General features: G+C 46.1%; 1 protein-coding gene across 2 annotated transcripts in view; it reads left to right on the top strand.

Moving 5' to 3' along the window:
• The window catches only part of MGAT5B (alpha-1,6-mannosylglycoprotein 6-beta-N-acetylglucosaminyltransferase B), a 795,006-nt gene that overhangs the window by 115,712 nt on the left and 655,186 nt on the right, over positions 1 to 24,108 (top strand). The window lies entirely within an intron of this gene.

Raw genomic sequence — 24,108 nt, 5'->3', positions numbered from 1 at the left:
GTGTGTCCCACGCTGCCCAAACCTAGCACAAGTAACAGCCAGGCTGTTGCAGTAACTCCAGCCACCCCTAACTCCTTAAACGCGGCATCAAAAGTACTCGTTGGTAACACCGGTAAAAACCCTTTAACAACAATTCCATCTGATGTACAGGGCAAACCAACCACCACATTACCAACTATTCCCGCAAATACTCCACCCAGAGAACCTAGACCTGAAGGAAAGGAGAATAATTGGGGAAGAGGGGGTCTGTCTAGAATTCCACCAACAGAACTCCCCCCAGAAGCATTACCTTATGTGGTTATACTCACCGGGGTACCAGAACTGCCCAATGGTAAAAGAGAGGGATATTCTCAGTTAAAAAATAAAATAACGCATTGGCTCTCCCTATACAGACCCAAACCCATTGCGATTAACGGTGAGATAGTTCACGTTCGGCGTCTGTCCTGGCTGGGGGGCAGAGCAAAGGACATTGGTGGTGATGTCGTGGTAATAAACTTTAGAGACAGGAGAGCCGTACAACACATCCTGAATTGGCCCTATGGAAATGAAAAGAACTGCATTGTACCACGCCCCCTAACATATTTTTATCCCAGAGCCACTGTCTTTCCTCCACAATACTATAATAGTAATGCCTTCTCTTCTTCTCAGTTTCCCAACATTGAGTCGGCTCTAAACCCCGTATATATGCACCCTCTGGCTCCACCATCAGCCATACCTGGGTGGAACACCATACCCTTTAACCACAAAACTGGCTCTAATGGGAACATGTTAAGCTTGTTACCATATACGCCTCTAGAGCTCACCAACAGGTTCTCGGTTTTTAATAGCCTAGAGGACTGTGATTGATGGTTAAGGAACGCAGAAGCTACGGGGGGCGGGGTAAGTGCCTCATGCAACTCAAGGTCATCTGAGAAATTAGGGGGTCGGTGTCACGTTATAAATCCATATACTGCCCAAATCACCGCTGATAAAAACAGTAGTTCCCCTATAATACCACTCACAGAGCTAGTAGGGGAAAACGTGGTGCACCCCACACCACCCTCAGATATAAAGGTAGTTACTAGTGTTATATCTGGACCCGGGGAGCCGGATGCAGTGCGTATTGTGGGCCCGATGGTGGCAACTGTACTGTCGCCTTCTTTAATACCCTCACAACCAATTACAGAGTCTGTTGTTTGTCCTGCACTGGATGACAGTGTAAAATTAATTTCCTGGAATATTGCAGGTTTGGCAAATAAGTTACGAGATGTAGTATGGCTATCGTTTATCAGAAAATTTAGCATTGTGTGCCTCCAAGAGACCTGGTTAGAAGAAAATAATGTCCATATGGAGGGTTTCTTAAGTTTTATCACCCCAGCAGCTGCCTCGATCAGGGGTAGAGCCAAGGGTGGTCTGGCCATCTTCATTAGCCAAGAACTGCAATGTAATGTAAGCAACTTCCATAGTGTAAATTTGAACCTACAGAAGATTGATTTAAAAAATGGGAAGTCTGTGATGACATTGGTTAATTTTTATAATGCCAACAGCAACAATGAATCATGCCATATTGCTTCCATGAATGACATTTTGAGCAACACTGTTTATAATGTATCACGGCATTTGTTGATAGCAGGTGACTTTAATGTGCAACCATGTGGTAACCCAGCTAGTACGCCAATGGGGTCCCTAGGGTGTCACAACGAGGAAGGTTTTCATTTTTCTCATAGTAGGGGTGGCGAGCACCTAAATGATTTAATGAACGAGCACAATCTGATTGTAGCTATGTCGCTTGTCCCCGATACAAAAATCTTTGACACCCCAACCTTTAAAGGGCATGGGCAGGGTACCTTTATTGATCACATACTATTATCTCCAGATGCTGCTCAATGGGTCTTGTACTTTTCTATTCTTACTAGTACATACAGTGATCATAATCCCCTTGTTATAAACTTAAGTGGTCCACTTTTTGCTAAACGCCAGTCACGCCCCGATCATGGTATGTTAAGGTGCGTAAATGGCAGGCGTCGCATTAAATGGTCAATGGTAAACCAAGACACCTTGTATTCTAACATAACCAGCGCATGTGAGGAGGAGCTGTCTGTGTGTTTATCATCTGAGTCAATCCCCTCGACCATTTTGTTTAGGTTTGAGGGGTTGGTTGCTAAAATTGGCTCCATGCTCACAGCGCCAATAAAGGGTGATAGGGAGAATAACTCAAAATGGTTTAATCATAATTGCTCAAAGGCAAGCAGGGACTTGAAATTGGCATTAAAAACCAAACCAAGAGATCACGAACTGATAAAAAATCTTTGCATGGTATACAGGAAAACAATAGCCACTAGAAAGAAGGAAATTAAGGCAAATGTAATTGAATCCCTTCTGGACCCATCTGTGTTGGGGAATAGCAGCAAGTTCTGGCAAATAATTAACAAACCCATGTTTGAAAACCCAAATGACACAGCTATTGGAACAAACATTCCCGAGGGGGAGTGGGTGTCCCATTTTAGTGCAATATTTAGGAGCAATGAGCAACGGGAAGTTACTGATTTTATAACTCCAACTGCGTCCCCTTTGTGCTTCACAGTACAAGAGACTGTCAGGGGTATACAGGGCCTAACTACCAACAAGGCCCCGGGCCCGGATGGTTTACCACCGGACTTGTTTAAGTCCAGTATCCCGTTTTGGGCCCCGGTTCTTACGGCTGTAATAAATGCAGCGGTGACAACTGGTTGCCCAAGAACTTGGGGTCTCTCGACCATAGTACCCATTTTTAAGAAGGGTGATCGCAGCAGTCCGTTATGTTACAGGCCAATTTCTTTATTGAACTCAGTAGTCAAAGTGGTGGGGGGAGTAATTCTTAATAGGTTATCTTCTTGGGCCAAGGAAAATAAAATCCTTTCACCCATACAATATGGGTTTAGACCGGATCACTCAACCATCACGCAGTGTCTGAACCTATACCTTATCCTAAGCAAGTACACATTGGCAAGACAAGGTACTGTCTACATGGCCTTCATGGACCTGTCGTCCGCGTTCGACTGTGTAGACAGAAGCCTATTATGGGCCACCTTGCTGAGAATGGGTGTAGAGAGGGATCTTGTTAATTTCCTCGCTGATCTGCATACAGACACTAGGGCGAATGTCCGCTACTCTCAAGACCTTAAGGTAACGGACGAATTTAAAATAAATCGGGGTGTCCGACAAGGATGCATTTTGGCCCCATTCCTATTTAATTTATATATTAATGAACTGGAGGAATCACTTTTACTGGTAGAAGCAGATTACCCCTTAGTTGAGCGCAGAGGGGTACCTGTCCTACTTTACGCCGACGATGCTGTTCTTATTTCTAGAACAGCAAACGGCCTCCAGAAACTTTTAAACTCCTTCCACAAATTTATGGAGTCACGTGGTTTAAGTATAAACAACTCCAAGTCTTTCGTTATAAAGCAGGTAAGGGCATCCTGAAACCTGGTCACTTCAGTTTAAATGGGGAAAAAATCCCTTCAACCAACTCCTTCTCTTACCTCGGAGTTTTGATAGATCAAAAGTTATCATGGGGGCCAGCAGTCTCCAAAAAGAAGGGTGAAACTACTCGGGTCAATGCGGCCATCCTTGGCTTTGCAAAAAAGATCGGCAATTGCCCGTTGGCTGCCCTGCTTAAATTATACCAGGCAAAAAGCGTTGCTATTGCCTGTTATGGCAGCGAGCTCTGGGGCTATCGCAAGGTTAACGACCTAGAGGTCGCAGAAAATAACTTTTTAAAAAAGATCTTAAGACTGCCCAGGGGTATTGGGAATTACTCAGTACACGAGGAGCTGGGGGTCCCTTTTCTAGGTGACAGAATAGCAATAAGCCCAGTTTTATGCTGGCTGAAATGTTGGCTAAACAATGAAATACCACTAACTCATGCCCTACTAAAAGAAGCTTTACAGTTAGACGGGAGATTCAAGGTACCGTGGGTAAAGTATATAAAGGACAGCTTAACGGCAATAGGCCGGTGTGACTTGTTTTATGCCCCAAATACAATCAGAAAACATGATGTGAACCTGGTCAAGAATGCCATAATCCTGTTAAGATGTACTGATAGGGAAGATGTTGAGACACAGAAGGTCAGTGTCAGGAAACATCTATTGCTAAAAACATGCTTGCAAATAGAACCTTATCTGACATGGCCCATGACCAGTTATGAACGGTTCCTTTTAATAAGGTTCCGTTTTGACCTTTACCATCTTCTATTGGCATTCCCAAGTGGTGCTCAGCGGGGCGAAGTGTTGCCAGCTTGTGGCTGCGACGGGAAGTCTCCTCAAGACCTGGCACACTTCCTTTTTATCTGCCCTTACTACGGTACCCCACGGAATCTATACCTTAAACCATGTCTTAAAAAATTGAGCTTCACACAAATTAAACCCGAACTTTATTATCTACAACTACTGAATATTGACTGTACCATGTTTATTTGTAATTTTTTAAAAAAAGCCAACTGCTTTAGGAAAAGCATGGACGGCTAATCATGATGTAAAAATGTGTGTTGGTAATTTTTAAGCTTACAGTTATTTATATTCTTAACTACATACTTCCCTTGCTTCATTGTCTGTTATATTGTACTGTTTATTGTGTTTTTAATTGCCTTTGATAATGAATTGTAACCGTTTTAATTATGTGATTTAAAAAAATGAACTTTTATGATTGTAAAATCTACAATCGAATAAAGATATTGAATTGAATTGAGACGTTTAGACAAAGCTCCACGACCGTCTTCACTTTTCCCACTGCTCGTGGCCAAGCATCATCTTCACGAGCTCGAACCCCCTGAGATTGTTGAGGATTTGAATTCATTAAGATGTGTGTCATTCTGGTTTAGCTCTAAGGATTCCATGAGAACGCAGACTTGAAGTTTGAAGGCTTCTGCTTATGACTGAGCAAACGTTTGGCTATTCCTGCATAATTTGTGAATTTCGGGACACCCACATTTTATATACGAAACTGTGGAATGATGTGAGTGAAACATTTCATACACATTTTAGAACAGGGTCTAGCTCAAGTACAACCTGTCTTGAGAAAAACTTGTATGAGCTCATTTTCAACCCAAGTCCGTGTTCTTGCCATGCCTCGAGTGACGATTTATCTCTCGCTTCCAGTTTTCACTGAAGATGCACAAAGTGGGTTTCGTGAAAATTACATATAATTTTGAATAATGTTCCTGAACTTTTGAATGTTTTTCATAAAAACAATTATGAAATTTTGCACCCGTGCATATCTTTTATCTCCTTTTTATAACTTTACCTGAAAGGGCAGGCCACGTAAAGACAATGTGCTCCCTTGTCTTTTTATTGTAGGACTTATGCTGTGAGGACAGGAGGCCCCCTTTGGGAACCTTGCACATTATATTTGGTTGTATTATTAACTGGGAGTGGGAACCTCCACAGCAGTGTCCATCTTTTAGTTCGGATACCCTTTGGGGAAGGGTAAAACTATGTAGGGTAGTACTTACTCTAAAGAAATAAAGCATTTACAAATGCAGTACATTTTTCCTTGCCCAGTCCGCCATCCAAATCGGGGGCATTGACAACGACCTATCTGTCCTGGGATTTGGATGGAGGGTTGGCTTACTGTGCATATCACTTCACTTTCTCCATATTCTCACTTGCACTGCTTACTCTCATCTTTTAAGCCTGCTTGAGCTGGCATGCATTCCGCCTCAATGCACCATGTATGTCAACATTATGCAGGGATTACCCCCATTAAGCCCGGGGCGGGAGTATGCCTAAGTGTGCACAATCATGGCATTTATGCCCCCACTTGATCATGAATTGAAACCTCTACGTGCTAGGATGCCCATGACGTGTCAAGATTGATTCTCATTGTGCAATGGAATCACCACAATAATGGCAGGACCACTATTCTGCCAGGGATGCCGATAATACGTCTGGAATTACCACCACAGTGATGAGCGCTAATGAGTAACGAATGGCCACAATACAACATGGACAATCACCATAATGTTGGGATTTCCATTATACAATATGTGAGCACCGCTGTACCCTTGATGGTCCCATTGTGCCATGGATCACCACAATATGACAATATTACACGAAATGCGACTACCATGCCAGGGCTAAATTATAGTTCACACTGTCAAAAATGGAATACCAACACTATGCCAAGTGTTACCACCATTCTATCAAGACCAGAATTGATACTCACAAGTTAGTAATAAATACCACAAGTATGTGAGGAGCACCGTTTTAGCAAAGGTTGGCATCGTACAATGGATGCCCCACGTTGGCAAAATTATCATATTGTGCCAGGAATATCATTTTACCATGGTGGGCAGCATGTCATGCAAAGGCCTTCATTACACATAGGCCATGATTTTAGCACGTATTTATCAGTGGTGAACAATGGCTAACGTTCCATGTGCAGGGGATAGAATTTTATGTGGGGTTTGCACAATGCTATGGATGATCAGGTTTGCAGGTGTTATCACTATTGTGCCAGGACCAGCTTTTTGCCTAGGTGGGCATCATGCTATGTGTACTCTCAAGTTACCAAAACATACCACCATTGTACGAGAACTAGCATTATACCAGAGTTAGGCAATGGGCGCCATATTGTAAATATCCACAATGTGCCAAGAATGACCAAAGCTGTGCTAGGGCCAGGTCTTACCGGGACTGAGCATCTATCCACAGAGGCCCACGTTGTATCGAAATGCTATCGCCGTGTGAAGACCAGCATTTGGCAAGGAGTGGCAATGAGCATCATGCCTTGGATAACCACAAGTTACAAGAATAGCCACCATATTAAGGATGGCGAGGGGGGGGGTAGCATTCTAGTAGGAGTAGCAAACCACATCATGCCATGGATAATTTCAAGTGGCCATGAATTACTACTGTGATGCACCCACCAGCCACATAAACTGACAAATGCATGAACACACAACGCACACTCAAGCATGAAGTGATGTCCACAAAAATACTCAGACACAGATGCTTCCCTTTCACTTCTGTCCTGACGCCCACTGCTGTCCAAGATCCTTCTCTGAGTTACCTTTCCTTTCCCTCAAATGCAGGCTAGTGCAGGAGCTGTGGGTGTGCTTTCCTTCAATATTTGCAGAAACACAGTGGGGCTAGTGAGGGGGCTGATGAGACTGCCTCTGGTGGCATGGATGAGGTGATGCAGAGAAGTGTCTCTGAGGGAGGAGGTGGAGAGGAATGCCAGAAAGGGTTACTTGAGACTTCTTTGGGGGAAGCATACAGGAGCGCCACAGGGAGCTGATGGAGGTGGTGCATGGGAGTGTCTTGGGAGGAGTTAGGAAGGTGGCGCACAGGACTTCCTCAGGTAGTGTGGGCGAAGAGGCAGGCAGGCATGCTTTGGACAGCCGGGGAGAGGAGGCAGATGGAAGAGCCGAGGGCAGGTGGGGAGGAGGCAGTAAAGGACTCACTGACTGTGCCTTAGGTGCTCAGTGGCAGGGGGTGGAGGGGTGCCAAGTGGTGTTTATCAGAGGCAGAGCATAAACTGATGTGCCTTGGATGCCAGGGGTGGGAGGCAGACACATTTGGCATCACTCTAAAGGAATTCCTTTATCCTGCTTTTCCTCCCACACTACAAAACAGAGGGAAAGGGCTTTTTAATTCTTACCGGGATAGCGCATGTGCTGTTTCTTCGCGGCCTTTTATTTTACAACGGCGGGCTTAGAGGCGACCCTTGGCTTCACTGTCAGTTGCCGCAGGCTCCGTCCTCGTCATGTGTTTGTCCCTCCCCTGGAGGATGGATCCTTCCACTGCTCATTTTTAAGGCACCACCTTTTCCTTCGTGTTTAAGCACTCGTTTTCAGCTGACTCCCTCATGTGCTTCTCAGCTTGTCCATGCTCCTCCCTCACTCCCTCAACTGTGTCACTTGTCCCCAAGTACCTGACCTCCCTCATCCGTGTTGCTGGCAACCACCCGCCCACACTTGTCTATGTTGTTTGCCCCCACCCACCCTGTCTCCATTGTTGTCCATGTTGTTGCTTGCCTATGTGGGAGCAAAAGCGTACCCCAAAATGTAGCCACCCCAAAATTGACCATAAACGAACGTCCCACATTTATTGGATTGGAGATGGTATTAGACACCAAATTTCTTAGGCAATGCGTCTCAGCATTAAGGCACCTCCCAAAGCATCACAATCAAATAAAATACAATAATTTAAACTTGATTGAATTGAATGAGCCCAATCAATATTTGAATTCCATATCAATGAAAAGTTAGAAGGTTTTATAACAAAATTAAAAAATAGGCGGTACAGAATCCAAGCAATGAAGGCTCCCAGTTACAGAGATATACAATGGGCAGCAAAATCAGAAAAGAATCAGGCCACACGCCACACCCCTAGGAGAACATGAAATCTTCTCTCACCCTCAAAATCAAGGGTTTTTCACACACAATTCTTGCATAGAAAATAAAAACTTTTGCAGGATCATCGTAGTGTGAGCAAATCTATGATTTCTTCAGCAGATCAAATACATGACAAATAATCGTCATTACCCCAGCACCAAAGCACTATGCTAATAGAATCTGGAGATGTCCAAACAAACAAATTACATTTACAGTGTCATACTGTTTAAATGACTAGATTTCAATGAAGCAGTGGAATGCATAATATGTTGCCATTTACATCTGAGTTAGAGAAGTTCACCATGAGCAGATCCATACAAGGGAAACATATTCTAGTACATTGCAGAACTTGTGAGGAGATGATACACGCAGGGGGCGGGAAGCACTGAATTAGTGCCAGGGACGACTTCCATCTTAGTTAAAATGGCAATTGCATAGAAATGTGGCCTAACTAAAATACATTAATAAATACATTTTAACACATCATAGAAAACCGATTTAAAAAACATTTGTATCATTTATGTCTGTAGATGATGAAATTGTGCGTGAAAATGCATTTTCCATTTTGTTGATGCTGAACAAAACTATAAATCCATAAAATAGTCTTACACCTACACCCGTCCTCCTTCCACTGTTGTCCATGTTGTGGCTTGCCCCCATCTGCCCTCTCTTCTTTTGTTGTCGTTGTTGTGTCTTGTCCTCACCTGCCCTCCTTTCTTCTGCTTTGTCCATGTAGTTGCTTGCCCTCAGCCCCTCCATTGTCTGTCAGCGTGCCCCACCTTTGTCCCCCATTGTTTGTATACTTGCTCCGAGTTCATCCATCTCACCCTCGTTCTCTGCGTTGCCCTCGACACGCCCTTCCTCCTTGTTGCCTTCCACACCCCCTCTGTGTTGCCTTCAACCCCACAACAAACAAAAAAACCACTTTGGCGTTGCCTGAGCTGACTGCGCAATTGCACTTATCCCCCCCACACCCTCCATTGTTTTTGTTACCCCTCCGACCTCCCCTCTTTCTTCTTGTGTTGTCTCCTGTCCCGCCAGCAATAAAAATAAATATATATGACATGGTCTATGCCGGCCACGTCATAGTGCTAATTTTCTTTCAGCCATGCTGCACAGGACCGCAGTGCTGTACAACATGGCTCAAAGACATTGACAAAACCAATAGCTTTTTAGTAGCAGAGACCTATTGGCTTTGCCACTGCTTGCTTACCCTTGTGATGCAGTTGAAGGTTGACAGTGGTACCTTGTGCGATCTCTTAAACAACAATCCGGTGATTCTGTGCAGTTTGAACTTCATTCAGAACTATAGTGCCCACACCGCCATCGCTCGCTCCACTTGTACCCAATACATTCACAACCAAGAAGACTCATGAGACATAATTGTGGGAAAACGGTGATGCAGGTTTATTTGCATACAGATAGCAGATAGGTGGGTCATCTTACAGGCGATCCAAGACGGCAGCCCCTCGCTGACCCGCCTGCCTAATTAGCCAATTTGCACGGTAAGTCGATGCTCTTGACGGTGCAATACTTTTAATAGTTATCTCGTTTACTCCCGCCCCCCCTGTCGGGGCGGAGCGATGAGGCACACCCCCGGTCGGTTTAGGCCCCCCGACCGCCCGAAGGACTAACGGGGCGCCGACGTTGTTTCCTGGGACCCCCTCGGCTCCAGGTTCTTGGCTCGGGCACCCCTACTGTGCCAGGCAGAGGTATTGCTGTCTCCTTCTGCCGCAGAGGTACCCTTCCTGTCCATCTGCTTCCAGATCGCCCTGTGACTCCGCCTGCAACACAAAACAGACCATTAATTGTTCACACCAACCTGCTGCTCTGCCGCTGGGTCTGGGCCAGGGCGGGAACAGCGCAGAGTAGTCCAGATGAAACGCGGCGGCAAAGAGGAAGTACTGCACCAGGCTGGCCTAGATAAAGGCCCTAGGACCGCCCACCGCCTTACATGCTCGCCCTGCATTGGCCACCCCCTAAAGGGGGCGGCACCCTGACTGTCGCGCTGATGACGTTATGTTCGCGAGGCATGTGTCACTAAGACGCTGTCTCGCGTTATCTCCCCTTCGGGTCGCGCGGCCAGCGGCATAGTGCCCACACCGCCATCGCTCGCTCCACTTGTACCCAATACATTCACAACCAAGAAGACTCATGAGACATAATTGTGGGAAAATGGTGATGCAGGTTTATTTGCATACAGATAGCAGATAGGTGGGTCATCTTACAGGCGATCCAAGACGGCAGCCCCTCGCTGACCCGCCTGCCTAATTAGCCAATTTGCACGGTAAGTCGATGCTCTTGACGGTGCAATACTTTTAATAGTTATCTCGTTTACTCCCGCCCCCCCTGTCGGGGCGGAGCGATGAGGCACACCCCCGGTCGGTTTAGGCCCCCCGACCGCCCGAAGGACTAACGGGGCGCCGACGTTGTTTCCTGGGACCCCCTCGGCTCCAGGTTCTTGGCTCGGGCACCCCTACTGTGCCAGGCAGAGGTATTGCTGTCTCCTTCTGCCGCAGAGGTACCCTTACTGTCCATCTGCTTCCAGATCGCCCTGTACACCGCCACAGCTCTGGAGGAGGCCCCCGTCGATGACAGAGCCCCCCCACCCACTTAGCTACTTCATTTCGCTCTCTGTCGCTCCACTTATACTTCCGAGGGGGACATGTTCACCCCAACCCCGACAAGTGTACCCAACCTAAGGGCCGTTGTAACCCTTAATTACCCCTTATGCAGCTGCTAGAGCCTGACAGTGACCATTGCATTTGGGTGATTGAATTAGTCTCTCCTCCCTACTAAGCCTTTTTGGGTACACCTCTATCATAGTTCCCATTTCCACACTGCTATGGAGATCTTGTACGGTTCTAGGACACGCCCCTAGTTGTAACGCCGCACCTCTGACGGGGATTGCTAAAGTACGGTTCTCAGGCCACACCCTTAGCTACAAAACCACACCTCTTAATGAGATTCCTCGGCGGTCAGTTGTTTCGTCTGATATTTGTCCCAACAAAGTAGGGCTTGTGAACGATCTGTCCCGTGCTGCAATAATCATGACCGGGCATGTCCTGGCAACTCACTGCAAGGTTTTACCTCATGTGACTTAACGTCTGCTTTTGCCAAAAGTTGACCTCGAGCAATGAAAGACTGCCTCACTCAGGATGACGTGCTTGTTAAACCGCCATTGCATAATGAATTTTTATCGTGGGCCAGGACAGGGGGCTGTGCCGCCTGCTCAAGCACTTGGTGTTCAGAATCTTTACTATCCTTTGAATATATGTGCATAAAACCAATGCCTTCTCCGTAAGGGGCTGGTAGCCAGAAGGTGGCGGTAGTGAGCCATTGCAGTTGTTCATTAGCCTTGTCGGAAATGTATTGCTTCTTTGATGAAACATGCTCATGGGCGGTTTCGACTGGCGTCCTAATGACAGTTCTAATTTGCCATAATTACAGCTCTGCCTGAGCCTGACCTGCCACATAACGCACCAATCACTGTGCCTCGATGTCACCTACTGCACACTCTGCCATGTATGTCCCACCAGCTTGCTCCTAATGGATGCATTCTCAATGTATACATAAACCCGTGCTTACAGTGGCATTGGACCCGGACTAAAATCAGGGCAAAATATACTTTAAGGAGGAGTGCTATCTCGGACTGCTGCCCGTTTGGTTGAATGACATTGCATTAACATGTCAAAACGTCCGGTGTGTACACCTGAAGTGTTGTGGGTTACTGCCTAGTCCTGCCGTGCCTTTTAGGATACATGTGCTAGTTTAGACACATTTGGATTTGTGCTTGCATTTAAACTCTCAAACTGTGGCGCTTTGCAAACTGCCTGAAGATTCCTAGAAGACGGCAAGGCAACAAATGACCATAACATGATTCTCTCGAGTGCCTTTGTATAGGACTGAAGGAACGCCGAAAATGTCTCCAATGGGTAAGTTAACTTTACACATTACCTTTAAGCTTGCTAAGCTACCACTGGGTGAGCACAGGTTAATTGAGGGTTCGCGTCTGGAAGGACCCAACGAAGATGGTCACACTGGGCACCACCAATTCTAAAGCTGGTCCTGATGTGTTTCCTCACACATTATCTACGGCAATCTCTGATACCACCAAGACAGTACAATTCTCGAGCTGTGGTGGTTAGTTAAGGTAATAATTAAATTGAACCACCCCTTCATGGATAATCATGTCTGGTCCCCCAAGCTGTGCGGTCCAATGGTTTCCTAAATTAGAGGCTGCAATTGCCGGTGAATTTCCTCTCTGGACACACATTTTGTGCATACTTACGCAGGAGCGGCTACACATTCAAGCATTATACTTGAGAATAGAGCTACACTTTAATTTGACAGGGAAGGGGTTGTTAGAAAAATTAAATCTGGTAAGAAGGTTACCATAGCCCATAACTTACAATGTTTACCCCACCTGATCTGAAGTGCCTTCCATTGAAAGAGGTGTCCTGTCATGTGCTTGGAGTGTACGCACCGTGACATGGCATGTACATATTGGGTAAAATATTCATTCACCAAACAGATCGCAACCTTTGCTATCACTATGCCATAGCAGTGACCTCAATGTAATGAATAATTACTTACCTCTGAAAGTGTCCTGCAGAGTATTCGTGCAATAACGCGTGCACCCGGTATAAGTTAGCGGCACCGCTGTGCCGGTAAGCATCTCGTACTGAGCAACCGTGGGTCACCTAGGAATTGTTATCAGAGCATACACCTTGTATAGTGCCCGTTCACTTCACCTAATCCTAGCCCCCTGATCTCAGTTCGCCCTTTCACCTCCTGTTCACGCCCGTCGCAGTCACGTGATTCCCTGCGTTCTCTAAAGGCACTCACGTATTTATTTATAGCTTGGCATCTGAGTCCGTTCTACTGTCCGTGAAATCAGTGACCTCGTACATCTGGCGATCGCATTGTGCACAAGCTTTATATGGGGTGAGCGACGTTGTACATAGCATTATAATTGAGGAAAGTGACAGGGGGTGACCAATGAGCAGCGTTGCAACAAACTGAAATTTACCATGCATTACTGAATCGCCATGTACATTGCGTATGGCAACTTGGCACTACGATGCTAGGCTGTGTGCGTTGTTGGGGAATGCCTAAAAGCCAGAGAACCACACTTTGCCTGCTCCCTGCTCTACATACGAGGTGAAGCAGCTGCTAGTTACTTGAAACAGGCACATTGTGTGTTTATAGGACGGTGGATCTGTCAGTCCGACAGCGCACCTACTAAGGGCCTTGTGCACAACATACCCTACGTTGCAAAAGAAAGAAAATGCTTAGGACCAGTATCGATATGTTTGTTTGGAGCCGGTGGGTGTCTTTCATGGAATTCACAAAGAAGCACCGGCTGGAAATCTAGGACAGGCATATTCTTCCAGGAGCATTCCAATTCACATTTACTCATGTAGAGTTTCAATTAGGTGGCTAGAACTGGAAATGGCTATACGTCTACACCACTGTCGCTAAAAAGAATAACATAACTAAATATATCTGTAGTATTCTTCGACAGAGTGCTGAACATAAGCGTAAAGGGCATCTGGGTTGCACCAGAAAAGCCCATCATGAAACCTCCCAGTGCATCTAAAAAAGTTTCTATTGGTCCTGAGTGGCAGGATAATATGAATTTACTGAAAGCGGCATAATGTTTATATTGTGTTACGAAATCATCTTCCTTTGTCCATATTCTTCATGAAAGTAGTGGCTGAAAGCGGATCTAGTACAAGAAATCACGTTTGGATCTACATACGTGTTGGAACGTAAAATTGCAAAAAGAAAAAGCAAGAATCAGAAGTATATACAATCAAACGGCTTAGTAGATACAGGATCCAGAGATATATATATATGCAGAAAAAATAGTCAAGCTGAGAGCCTTCAGGTCAATTTTTTAAGGTATCAATTCAGCAACAGCAGTTATACTTCTTTTTAAGGAGGTAGTCAAGTGGATCGATCTGGTTTCCAGAGGTATTGGGTTCAAGGAGCAGTTTATAAGTTTCTTTTTGTTGATCGTCCGTGACTTCAACAATAGAGAGTTTGTACTTCTTAGGGAACGACTCCCAACAGATAGTTAGAGTTTTGTTTGCAAGGCAGATGGGAGTGTTATGATGAAGAGCCTTATGCATGCAAGCTATCTTCAACTGAGTCTTTACTTCAAACGGGAGCCGTTTTAGCTGTTTTTAATCTGTTGTAATGTGCTCACGTTTACTAGGAACCCATGATGAGCCTCACAACTGGGTTCCGAGTGGCCCTTAATGGAACCAGCCTAGCTTTGGGTAAATCTGCCAAAGTGGCACTCCCATAATCGAATTGGTAGTTGACTAGGGTCTAAACTATTACCAAAAGTAATCAAGGGGCAAGAAGGGTTTGATTTTCCTTTCAGTGGTAGCATGACACCCTCGACGGCGCTCTTCATTCGACCGCACTATCCAACCAAGCTGAGCAAAAGGGGGTAGCATAATACATTATTACTCAAGGCGCTTGCAAACTTAGGAGGGTCACTCATCGCTACACATTAAGCACCCTGAGCCCTCGTGTGGTGTGTTCTTCTCGGATGCCTGCGGCCGGCCAGCTTCTGATTCCTTATCATAATAATTTGAAAATTGGCCACGGGTATCAATCATAAGAGCGCCGAAGCTAACGTGGCAGTCCCTGCTTCATATCACAACCCCGTCCCTCTGCACAAAAACCTCCTTTTATTGAGGCTAGTACTGAGGAGAACCTTACATGGAATCTGTACCCGGTTGTCGTCACATCATCGTGCCCTGTAAAGATAACTACTGTAAAAATGGGGCTGCATGACAATGGACACTCATCAGAATCGAGTGTTATACATGCAAACGGGCTGTATCCAGAAAGCACTGCTATGTGACACCCGCAATACAATGGAGGGATCTAGAAGCTTGCAAATGCATTGTAAAATCCCTGGCGAGCTAGCGAAGATCATCATTCATTCTGAAAGTTTTGTCTAAAATTAAGCAATCAGCCCGCCGTGCCCCCTTCCTCGAGAACCCGTCAAAACCATACAGCGACCTCGACACTGACCGAAGGAGTTTGCCTGCTATTAGGACTCCCTTCTCACATTCTACCCCGGCACTAAGTTGGCACCCTTCATAAAAACGGCCTATCTAGCTCAGCTACGCCGCGGCCTGACTGGAATACGACCTACAGTTTGAACTGATTGGGCGCGACACACACAAATGCACACACGCACACCAGTAAGATCATGCACTCATCCTTTGCACATGGTCCCGCACAAGCGAGTGAATGCACACATGCAAAACAAATAAAGTCGTGGACAGACACAAACACAAGTACACGCACACCAGTAAGATCATGCACTCATTAACACCCAGATGCGCGCACACATGCATGGGCATAAAGAAACGCACGCTGAATAATGCCCCCACACAGGTGTACGCACACTCGCTAACGCACGTGCAGACACCAGCACACACAGGCGCACACGCACAGGCAGCGGTGGCAAGGGGGTTTATTCTGCTGCTGCTAGTGACTCATTGGCTCTGTACCAGAGAGAGGCGCAGACATGCCGCAAAAAGGAACGGGCGGAACCACAGTTCCGCAGGAGCCGCACAAAACCCCACCTAAGATCTGCACGCTCCTGGCCCGTGCCGCTCCCTCGTACTGACAACAACTCCTTTCCGGCCCCGCGACCCCGCAATAGCCGCATGACAAGCTGGACAAAGAGGAATGGCGCCTCCAGGGGCACAATTGTTCTGACCTCCACCCTCGCTGTCCAACACCGGATAATAGTGCCTACCGAGTCCCCCGGACTCGGTGCTAGATATCAGGGGTTTCGATGCGACTCGGCTAGCCGCTTGCCAACACCATTGACGCTCGTACCCAGCGTGGAAACATCGACCTACAAGAACGGCCAAATTACTCCCAAAACATAAACCCCCCAGTCACTGCTATGCTCGGGGTAGCAGGCACCCCGCATATTTAAAGGCTAAACGCAGATGCACGCGCACTACAGTAGGCCTATACAGCGCTGTGTTGACCCGTTAATCAACCCTCAAAGCCAGGCTAACATGATGGAAACCGCGCTCAAAGCGCCTAGAATGTATTCACGCTTATGGGACGCTGAGGGCAACAGGACCGTGGAGGGAGACACCAACGCAGACACCGAGGGACAAGGAGAGTAACTGGCGAAGAAGAAGGTAACCCGCCGGAGCCAGCACCAATAACCCCACATACACCCGGACAAAGAAACTTGCCAACACGCTTCTCATCCCCACTCACCGTAAGCAGAGCCAACCGCAGGACGTCGGACACATCATATCGACACCTTGCTGCCATATTGGTATCAGTACACAGAACGCTGCTTGCCCGGATGTAGAACCTGACCACCGCGAGACTATACCTCCTGTATTTGGGTGCATTTAAATTGTGTGGACGCTGGAAAACTCTGACCTGACGAGTGTATGATATCGACTCTTGCAGGATCTCGTGGCAGTGCGTCACTGCGTCATTGTGGTGAGCATAGATTTAACGCTGTTGAAAGAAGCTGCTGCGTCACACGTGTCAAGAAAACTATCACAATCCTCCTTGTCACCAATTAAGATACTTTAAAAGCGCTCTGGGCTCCCACTGCCTTGTTGGGGCAAGCGCCCAAGAGTCACCAGCTTCCCCTCTCACTTCATCTGAAATCATCACTTATTACCCTCTCCATGAAAGGCTCCATTGCATAACCTTCTGAAATACAAATGCCAACGAATACCAATAAAAAATATAGCTTACAGGCCATCTGATGGAAAATTAACAGGGCAAAGGCACAAGAAACGGGTAGCAAGAGTAGGCCTTAATAAAAATGGAGAGGTATCTCACAAGATTTCTGTCGTGAAGTAAATCTTGTTTAATATTTTTTGGCGCGATTTATTTACAATTGTGGTGACTGTCTACTTCATAGTCCTTGTTAACAATGTGGGTGTTAAAGATGTATAGGGCACGCAAATTGCATCAGAGCTGAGCAATTGTGCTTTGGTGCAGAGCAATTTTGCACCAATGCGGTCCTTTTTTTTCTTCTCATAGTCAAACATCTCTTCCCTTGATGTCTGTTTAATCAAAACATATAACATTATTAGGCGAGGGAAGGCCCTACTTGCCGTCTTGTAATGGAAACTTGACACCAGCGAACAGCAGGGAGACATCCATTAATCCCCGCCTTGCAACCATTCAAAGCACGTCACCTACGTGTGCCCCTTGCTCGACCCTCGCATGATGAAACACAGACGCCTCCAATGCCGACGCCGGGGAAATCCCGATTCCATTGCTAAACCCGGCTACGCCATGATTAAGATCGTGAGTTTTGTGCTACTTACGTCGTCGGAATGCTTTTCAAACACGATTTTTGCCCGGAATAACTTACTGAAAACCCACAGAGAAAAGCACAGCTTTGCTTGCTCGTGCATCTCGGAACAGCCAAAACCGGTATTCCGAGGTTAGTCATCATTCTGCGGTGCAGGTAGGGGAACATCTAAATTATACCGCACAAAGTAAATACTGGCGGCGTATGTCTGCAAAAAAACTCACGCTGAACTTGTGACAATAGATTAATTGTAATTTAAATTTATGCCGCCACGCGCGGCCGCGCCAAAAACCGGCCGGCAACACAACCGCTCAACCCCGTCCGACTCGGACGGAAAGAACCATCAGGGCGCTCCCTGCCAATGCAGACCAGGCGAGGACAAGAGCGGCAAAAGGTCCCGCGAATCCTGGCGGTGCCAGAGCGTGTGCTCGGTTGTTTCTGGGGGAGGATAGCTGCAAATGGGCTTGGGTCATTCGCGACTACATCAACCAGCCAAGAGCGCTTTTCGTGCTTGGCATCTTATACTGTATACCATGCTATGCCCCCAAAACGGGAATCGAACCCAGGACCCCTCGCTTCACCGGCTAATCAACCTAATCGAAGTAGCAACCTAGACTTCAGTGCACGGCTCGCTATACGCCGGCACAAGGTGCTTACAAGCAAGATACGGAGGTGGTGACCGTTAACTCCGATCTCAGAGGGGCCGACTCCGCACCCGTTCGCTACCCAGCCCCGCGCTCACCCACCGTAACCCGCTCTCCCCACCAGTTCTCACCCATCGGCCGGGCCCCGTCCTACACGCGGCTGAACCAAGCGTTCTCGCCATCGCCCGACCAAACACTCCACGAACCTCCGATGCTCAAACCGCCGCCATATCCCCGCGCTCCTTTAAAAATACCCTAACCCGGCCGTCAAGGTGCTACGCAACCCCCCCGTGGACAAGCCACTGGGCCCTATCAACCTGGTCATGCCCAGGGACGGGGCCGGGGGGAGGCCGGTAGCACGCATACCTCAGAGAAGAAAACCCTCGACGACAACAGCGCAGAGTAACAGCGCAGAGTAGTCCAGATGAAACGCGGCGGCAAAGAGGAAGTACTGCACCAGGCTGGCCTAGATAAAGGCCCTAGGACCGCCCACCGTCTTACATGCTCGCCCTGCATTGGCCACCCCCTAAAGGGGGCGGCACCCTGACTGTCGCGCTGATGACGTTATGTTCGCGAGGCATGTGTCACTAAGACGCTGTCTCGCGTTATCTCCCCTTCGGGTCGCGCGGCCAGCGGCAAAACCAAGGCTTCTGACCCGCCTTTGTCCATTGAAACCTGATGCCTGTCAGAATTAGATTGTAGCCCTGGCTGGGAGAGGACGAGGGGTGGGGTCTGCTTTCTGGCCCACCTATATGAGTTTAGAATCCTCCTTTATTGATACAATTAAGAGTCCGGGCTTTCACCTGGACAAAGAATTGAAGTTGGACTCTGGTGTTAGGTCAGTGACTTCAGTCTGCTTCTTTCAAATGCGATTAATAAAGAGAATTCCTCCTTTCCTGCCTGTCACTCCAGAGTAGAAGCAACTACATGGTCTTTTGCTAATGTCTGCTGCCTTAGGCTTCCATGAGGCATCATCAGAAAAGTCTGACTGTTAGGCTCATGGTAGGATTGAGTCAATCCAACCATGACTCAAAGGTGCATTACAACCGCGGCTGGCTCCCTGTCTCAGAATGTATTTGGTTGAAGGCTTTGTGCTTGGTCCATTGGACCTTTTATGACAGGTGACCGTACACAGCCCTTCACACCGAGCTCCTCGGTGTCATTGCTCTCAGATACTGCTATAGACTCCCATCTGCTCCTGGAGGTCTCCCACTTAATGTGGTCCTACAAAGGTGTATTGATTATTTCCATTCTAGTGCAAAGCAATCGATCCATTTGCTAATTGCCGTCCAGCAGATAGGAGACCATGATGCCTTTTGAAGTACTTCAGACCACATGTTTTGTCTTTGGCACTTGTTTTCTCTTTTGCTTTTGTGATTGTCTTTCGTTTCTTGCAATATGATGCAATGCCACGACCAGACAACTGTGCACTTTATCCATACTAATATAATAAAAAGAGAGCCCAAACCTTTGAGGCGGGTAATCTCAGGAACCACAGCAACAATCACAACACCCAATACAGCGTTGGAAAGGGCAGTTGCACCAGAAGGACATATACTATGCAGACGCCCACCATATACATTTAAAAGGTAAAAGAACCGTGCCAGCAAAGTAGTCCCTTGTGGGCGTGTCTGCATTGTGCTGTCGGCGTGTGCTGGGGGGCGTGAAAAACGCTGGGGGCGTGTGGTAAGTTCCGCCCTTCATGCCATGTCTCATATTGTGTGCTAATCCCACCTGCTCCCTTTAAATACCCCTGCACCCCATAATCATAACCCCCCTTACTCTTTAAAATACCCCAACACCCTTAAACACTAACCCATCTTAACCCTATAAATATACCCTTTACCCCAAAACCCAAACCTATCCATAAACCCTAAAAATACCCCTGTACCCCAAAACCCAAACCTAGCCCTGAACCCTTTAAATACCCCTGTACCTCAAAACCCAAACCTACCCCTGAACCCTAAAAATACCCCTGTATCCCAAAACCCAAACCTAGCCCTGAACCCTAAAAATACCACTGTACCCCAAAACCCAAACCTACCCCTGAACCCTAAAATACCCCTGTACCCCAAAACCCAACCCTAGCCCTGAACCCTTAAAATACCGCTGTAGCCCAAAACCCAAATCTACCCCTGAACCCTAAAAATACCCCTGTACCCCAAAACCCAAACCTAGCCCTAAACCCTAAAAATACTCCTGTACCCCAAAACCCAAACCTAGCCCTGAACCCTAAAAATACCCCTATACCCCAAAACCCAAACCTAGCCCTAAACCCTAAAAATACCCCTGTACCCCAAAACCCATACCTATCCCTAAACCCTTAAACTACCCCTGTACCCCATAACCCAAAACTATATCTGAACGCTTAAAATACCCAAACACCTCAAAACATATACCTCAGTACCCCAAAACATATACCCCTATATCCATACTTACCTTATCCAAACATTAAAAAAAAACATGCTTTTACCATTCATGCATTTACAACGAATTTCGTTGTAAATGCATGCGTGGTAAAAGCATATAAAATGTAATGCCATGCGTTATAATGACATTGCGGAGTCATGGTACTTTCGTAATGAAAGTATGCGGAGTGATGGTATGCGGAAAGAAAGTTGCGGAATAATGGGTGTTTACCCTCCCCCGGTAAGTACATTGGTGGCACGGCGGCCCACATCTCCAGCAACATACTCATATTTTTTCACCACCCATTTGAAAAATGCACAGGTCTCTCTCATTGATGGCCAGCACCGACATACACTTTTAGACACCCTCCAGTTCTAGAATTGCGAACTTTGGAGCTGGGGAGCTACGTTCGAATCTCGGCATCAGCTCAACATCCTTTGATTCCAGGCAAATCGCTTTGTCTCCCCATGCCTACCACAAACAAATGTGTTCTTCTGTAATGTAAATTGTGCTCTTGCCATGTTGTCGAGTTCGCGCTATATAATATTGCAAGGAAAAATAAAGTAGGAAAACTCGAGTTCACACACTACTGAACGAGCACTCTTAAGTTCATCAGCAGTGCACTGTGAATCAGAGCGTTTCACAGGCCTGTCACAGATAAGAAATGCTATCAAATCAAAATACTACAAAACAATATACTACTGGCCGGCAGCAATTCATACCCGGACAACATCGGGATGGGCTGCTAGTAAGTATATAATTCACTCACTCAGTCCATGGTTAATAGTAAACAAATTATTCGGACAGGGAGTGAGGAGGAAGAGTGTACATGTCGACCCAGAGTCATCAGTAACTTGTTATATAAACATCTTGGAGGGTGCATCTATGCATTGATACTTGATGGATTTAAATGTTTCTCAGTCACAGAGGCTAGTCCAAGACAATGGGAATATAATCAAAGTTCCCAAAATGTTTCAGAGGTTCCCAAAGTCAGAGATCCTGGAAAACCAAGTAATCCAAAAGTTCCTCTGTCCCATGGGAGATGAGTGCTGCTGTCAATGGCGAACTCAATCAACTGATTTTGCTTGCGGGGATCTGCATTTATGGACGCTGACTCCACACCTTATGGCAGAAGCATTTGACAACTCTCATCTGGGTCATGGACTTTTGGTAATGGCTGGAAAACAGGCAAGCAGTGTTTACTTTTTGCAGGTGGGGCCCAAACAGCACTCATTTTAGGGGACCAGCATTTATTTTTCCTCGACAAATTTTGTCCCAGAGTAAAATAGAGAAAACAAAAAAGGGGGAGTGAAGATGGAGAAAGAAGGAAAAACAGTGGCAGAGGAAGAAAGCAGGGTGAAGAAGAACCTGCAAGATTGAGGTAAAGAGGCAGCAAGTGTCTGGTGGTGTATTTAAGAGGCCTGAGGTGGAATCAAGACTTGGCAGCCTTGGTATTCAGCACACGACCATCAACACCGTCAGCCCAGAGCGATTAAACAAAACTTTAGGCTCCAGCACTTATTCTCTTACAAATTGAGCACTAGAAGTAGGAATAGGGGACATGAGGATCTGGGAGAATAGACAGGAAAGAAAGTTAACTGGTGGAGTGGTAACTGGGATTTCTGCTACACCTAAAAATATAATTTATATAAGTTGTTTCTTGCAAGGCAGGTGGACTGTATCTTTCAAAGACGAGCTTAGGTAAGATAATAAAAAAAACGAGTCCTTACTAAATATAAACAAATACATGCATATTACTGATTATCCAAGTCATACAATTTAAGAGCAGACATGTCTGTCACACAATCCTCAAACCATGGAGTGAAGATACATCAGCCTCAATTGCTTTGCACTGCCAGAACCTACTGTTGCTTGCAAATGAATCTGTCGGTGCATTTTACTTTAAAAGGGCCAATTGATGGATAGTGGGTATACTTAAATTCCAAAAGACGAGCCCCGGACACACATTACAATAAAACCTAGAGAAAACCACATGGGAAAAGCCATACAAGAAAATCCACAGTGGAAAATCCACACAATTAATCAATCTATCAATCAATCAATCAATCAGGTATTTGTAGAGCACACTACTCACCCGTGAGGAACACAAGATGTGGTTCAACTGACAACCATGAAGGTGTAATTAACCCCTCCCATGCCCATGATGAGCTCAGCTCATCATGAGCCACGGTTCCCGTGTGCTCATGACCAGCTGAGCTCGTCATGATCGTTAGGACGCTCACACGCGGGGCTAATTCCCCTGCTGTGCGAGCGTTCTACACAAACGGGTGTGGCCATGACGAGCACACGAGCACCGTGGCTCATGACGAGCTGAGCTCATCATGAGCACCGGGGCGCTGTGCCCCCCCCCCCTCTCCTCAGCACAGCAGGGGAATCAACCCTGCATTGAAGGGGTTAAAATATATGAATTATTACAGAAGACAAAAAGATAATGGTTAGTCAAACAATTACAAATACTCATACAAATGCAAACACAAGCAAATAAACATAGGCACAGGCAGTGGTAACTGAGCCCTGATCTAGTCAATAGCCAGAACTGCTTCCGGTACAGAACAAAGAAAATAATGGTTCAATGAACAATTGTCATAAGGACCGCTCACTTTAAGCTGGAGAGAGGAAATCTGAAAAATATTCTTAGTGTTTTATTAATAGGAGGTTTGACAGAAAGTATGCCTCTATTGAAAGTATGTGAAAATCCTGTCTCATCTCTCAAATGGAGAGTTTTTATAAACTGTCTGACAGAGAAATCGCATATTCCCTTTGGTGAGAAAGAAATGCACTTTATAAATGTATGATTCTTGGGCTATTCAATATTACAATTGGGCTAACCAAGATAAAAATAGAGAACACATTACATGGTACAATGACTTTTGTCTACATTTGTTGAATAATGCTGTATTATACACTACAACAGAAAACAAAAACACATTGAAAAATATGAACACCTCCCCTGGGACAACCTCTTTGCCTTGACACTTGTATTGGCCTTGAATGTAGCCAGAAAGTTTCAATCTTACAATGGAGTCTTTGCCACGATTTACAGGCCTGGTCGATTTTTTGTGATTATTGAATAAGTGTAGTGTTTTGTCAACCACACATATTTATTTAGGCATAGTCCTAGTCAACTCCTATCTAAAGGGAGTGAATGTGCCATTCTACATATAACAGAAAATCCACAACAGTTGATAAAGGTGATTGTACAGTCACAGTATTGGCATTAACAATATATATTTCATTAGATAAGTAGGTGAGTGAGCGCAGAGCACGTCAAGAAAGCATAACATTTGATAGCAATCAAAAAGGATGTAGCCTTAACTGTTCATAGGATATGACTTTAA

Source organism: Lissotriton vulgaris, chromosome 7 (genome assembly GCF_964263255.1).
Source record: "Lissotriton vulgaris chromosome 7, aLisVul1.2, whole genome shotgun sequence".
Taxonomy (NCBI): Eukaryota; Metazoa; Chordata; class Amphibia; order Caudata; family Salamandridae; genus Lissotriton; species Lissotriton vulgaris.
Note: the sequence above shows the minus strand (reverse complement) of the source record. Positions and strands in the feature narration are given on the sequence as shown.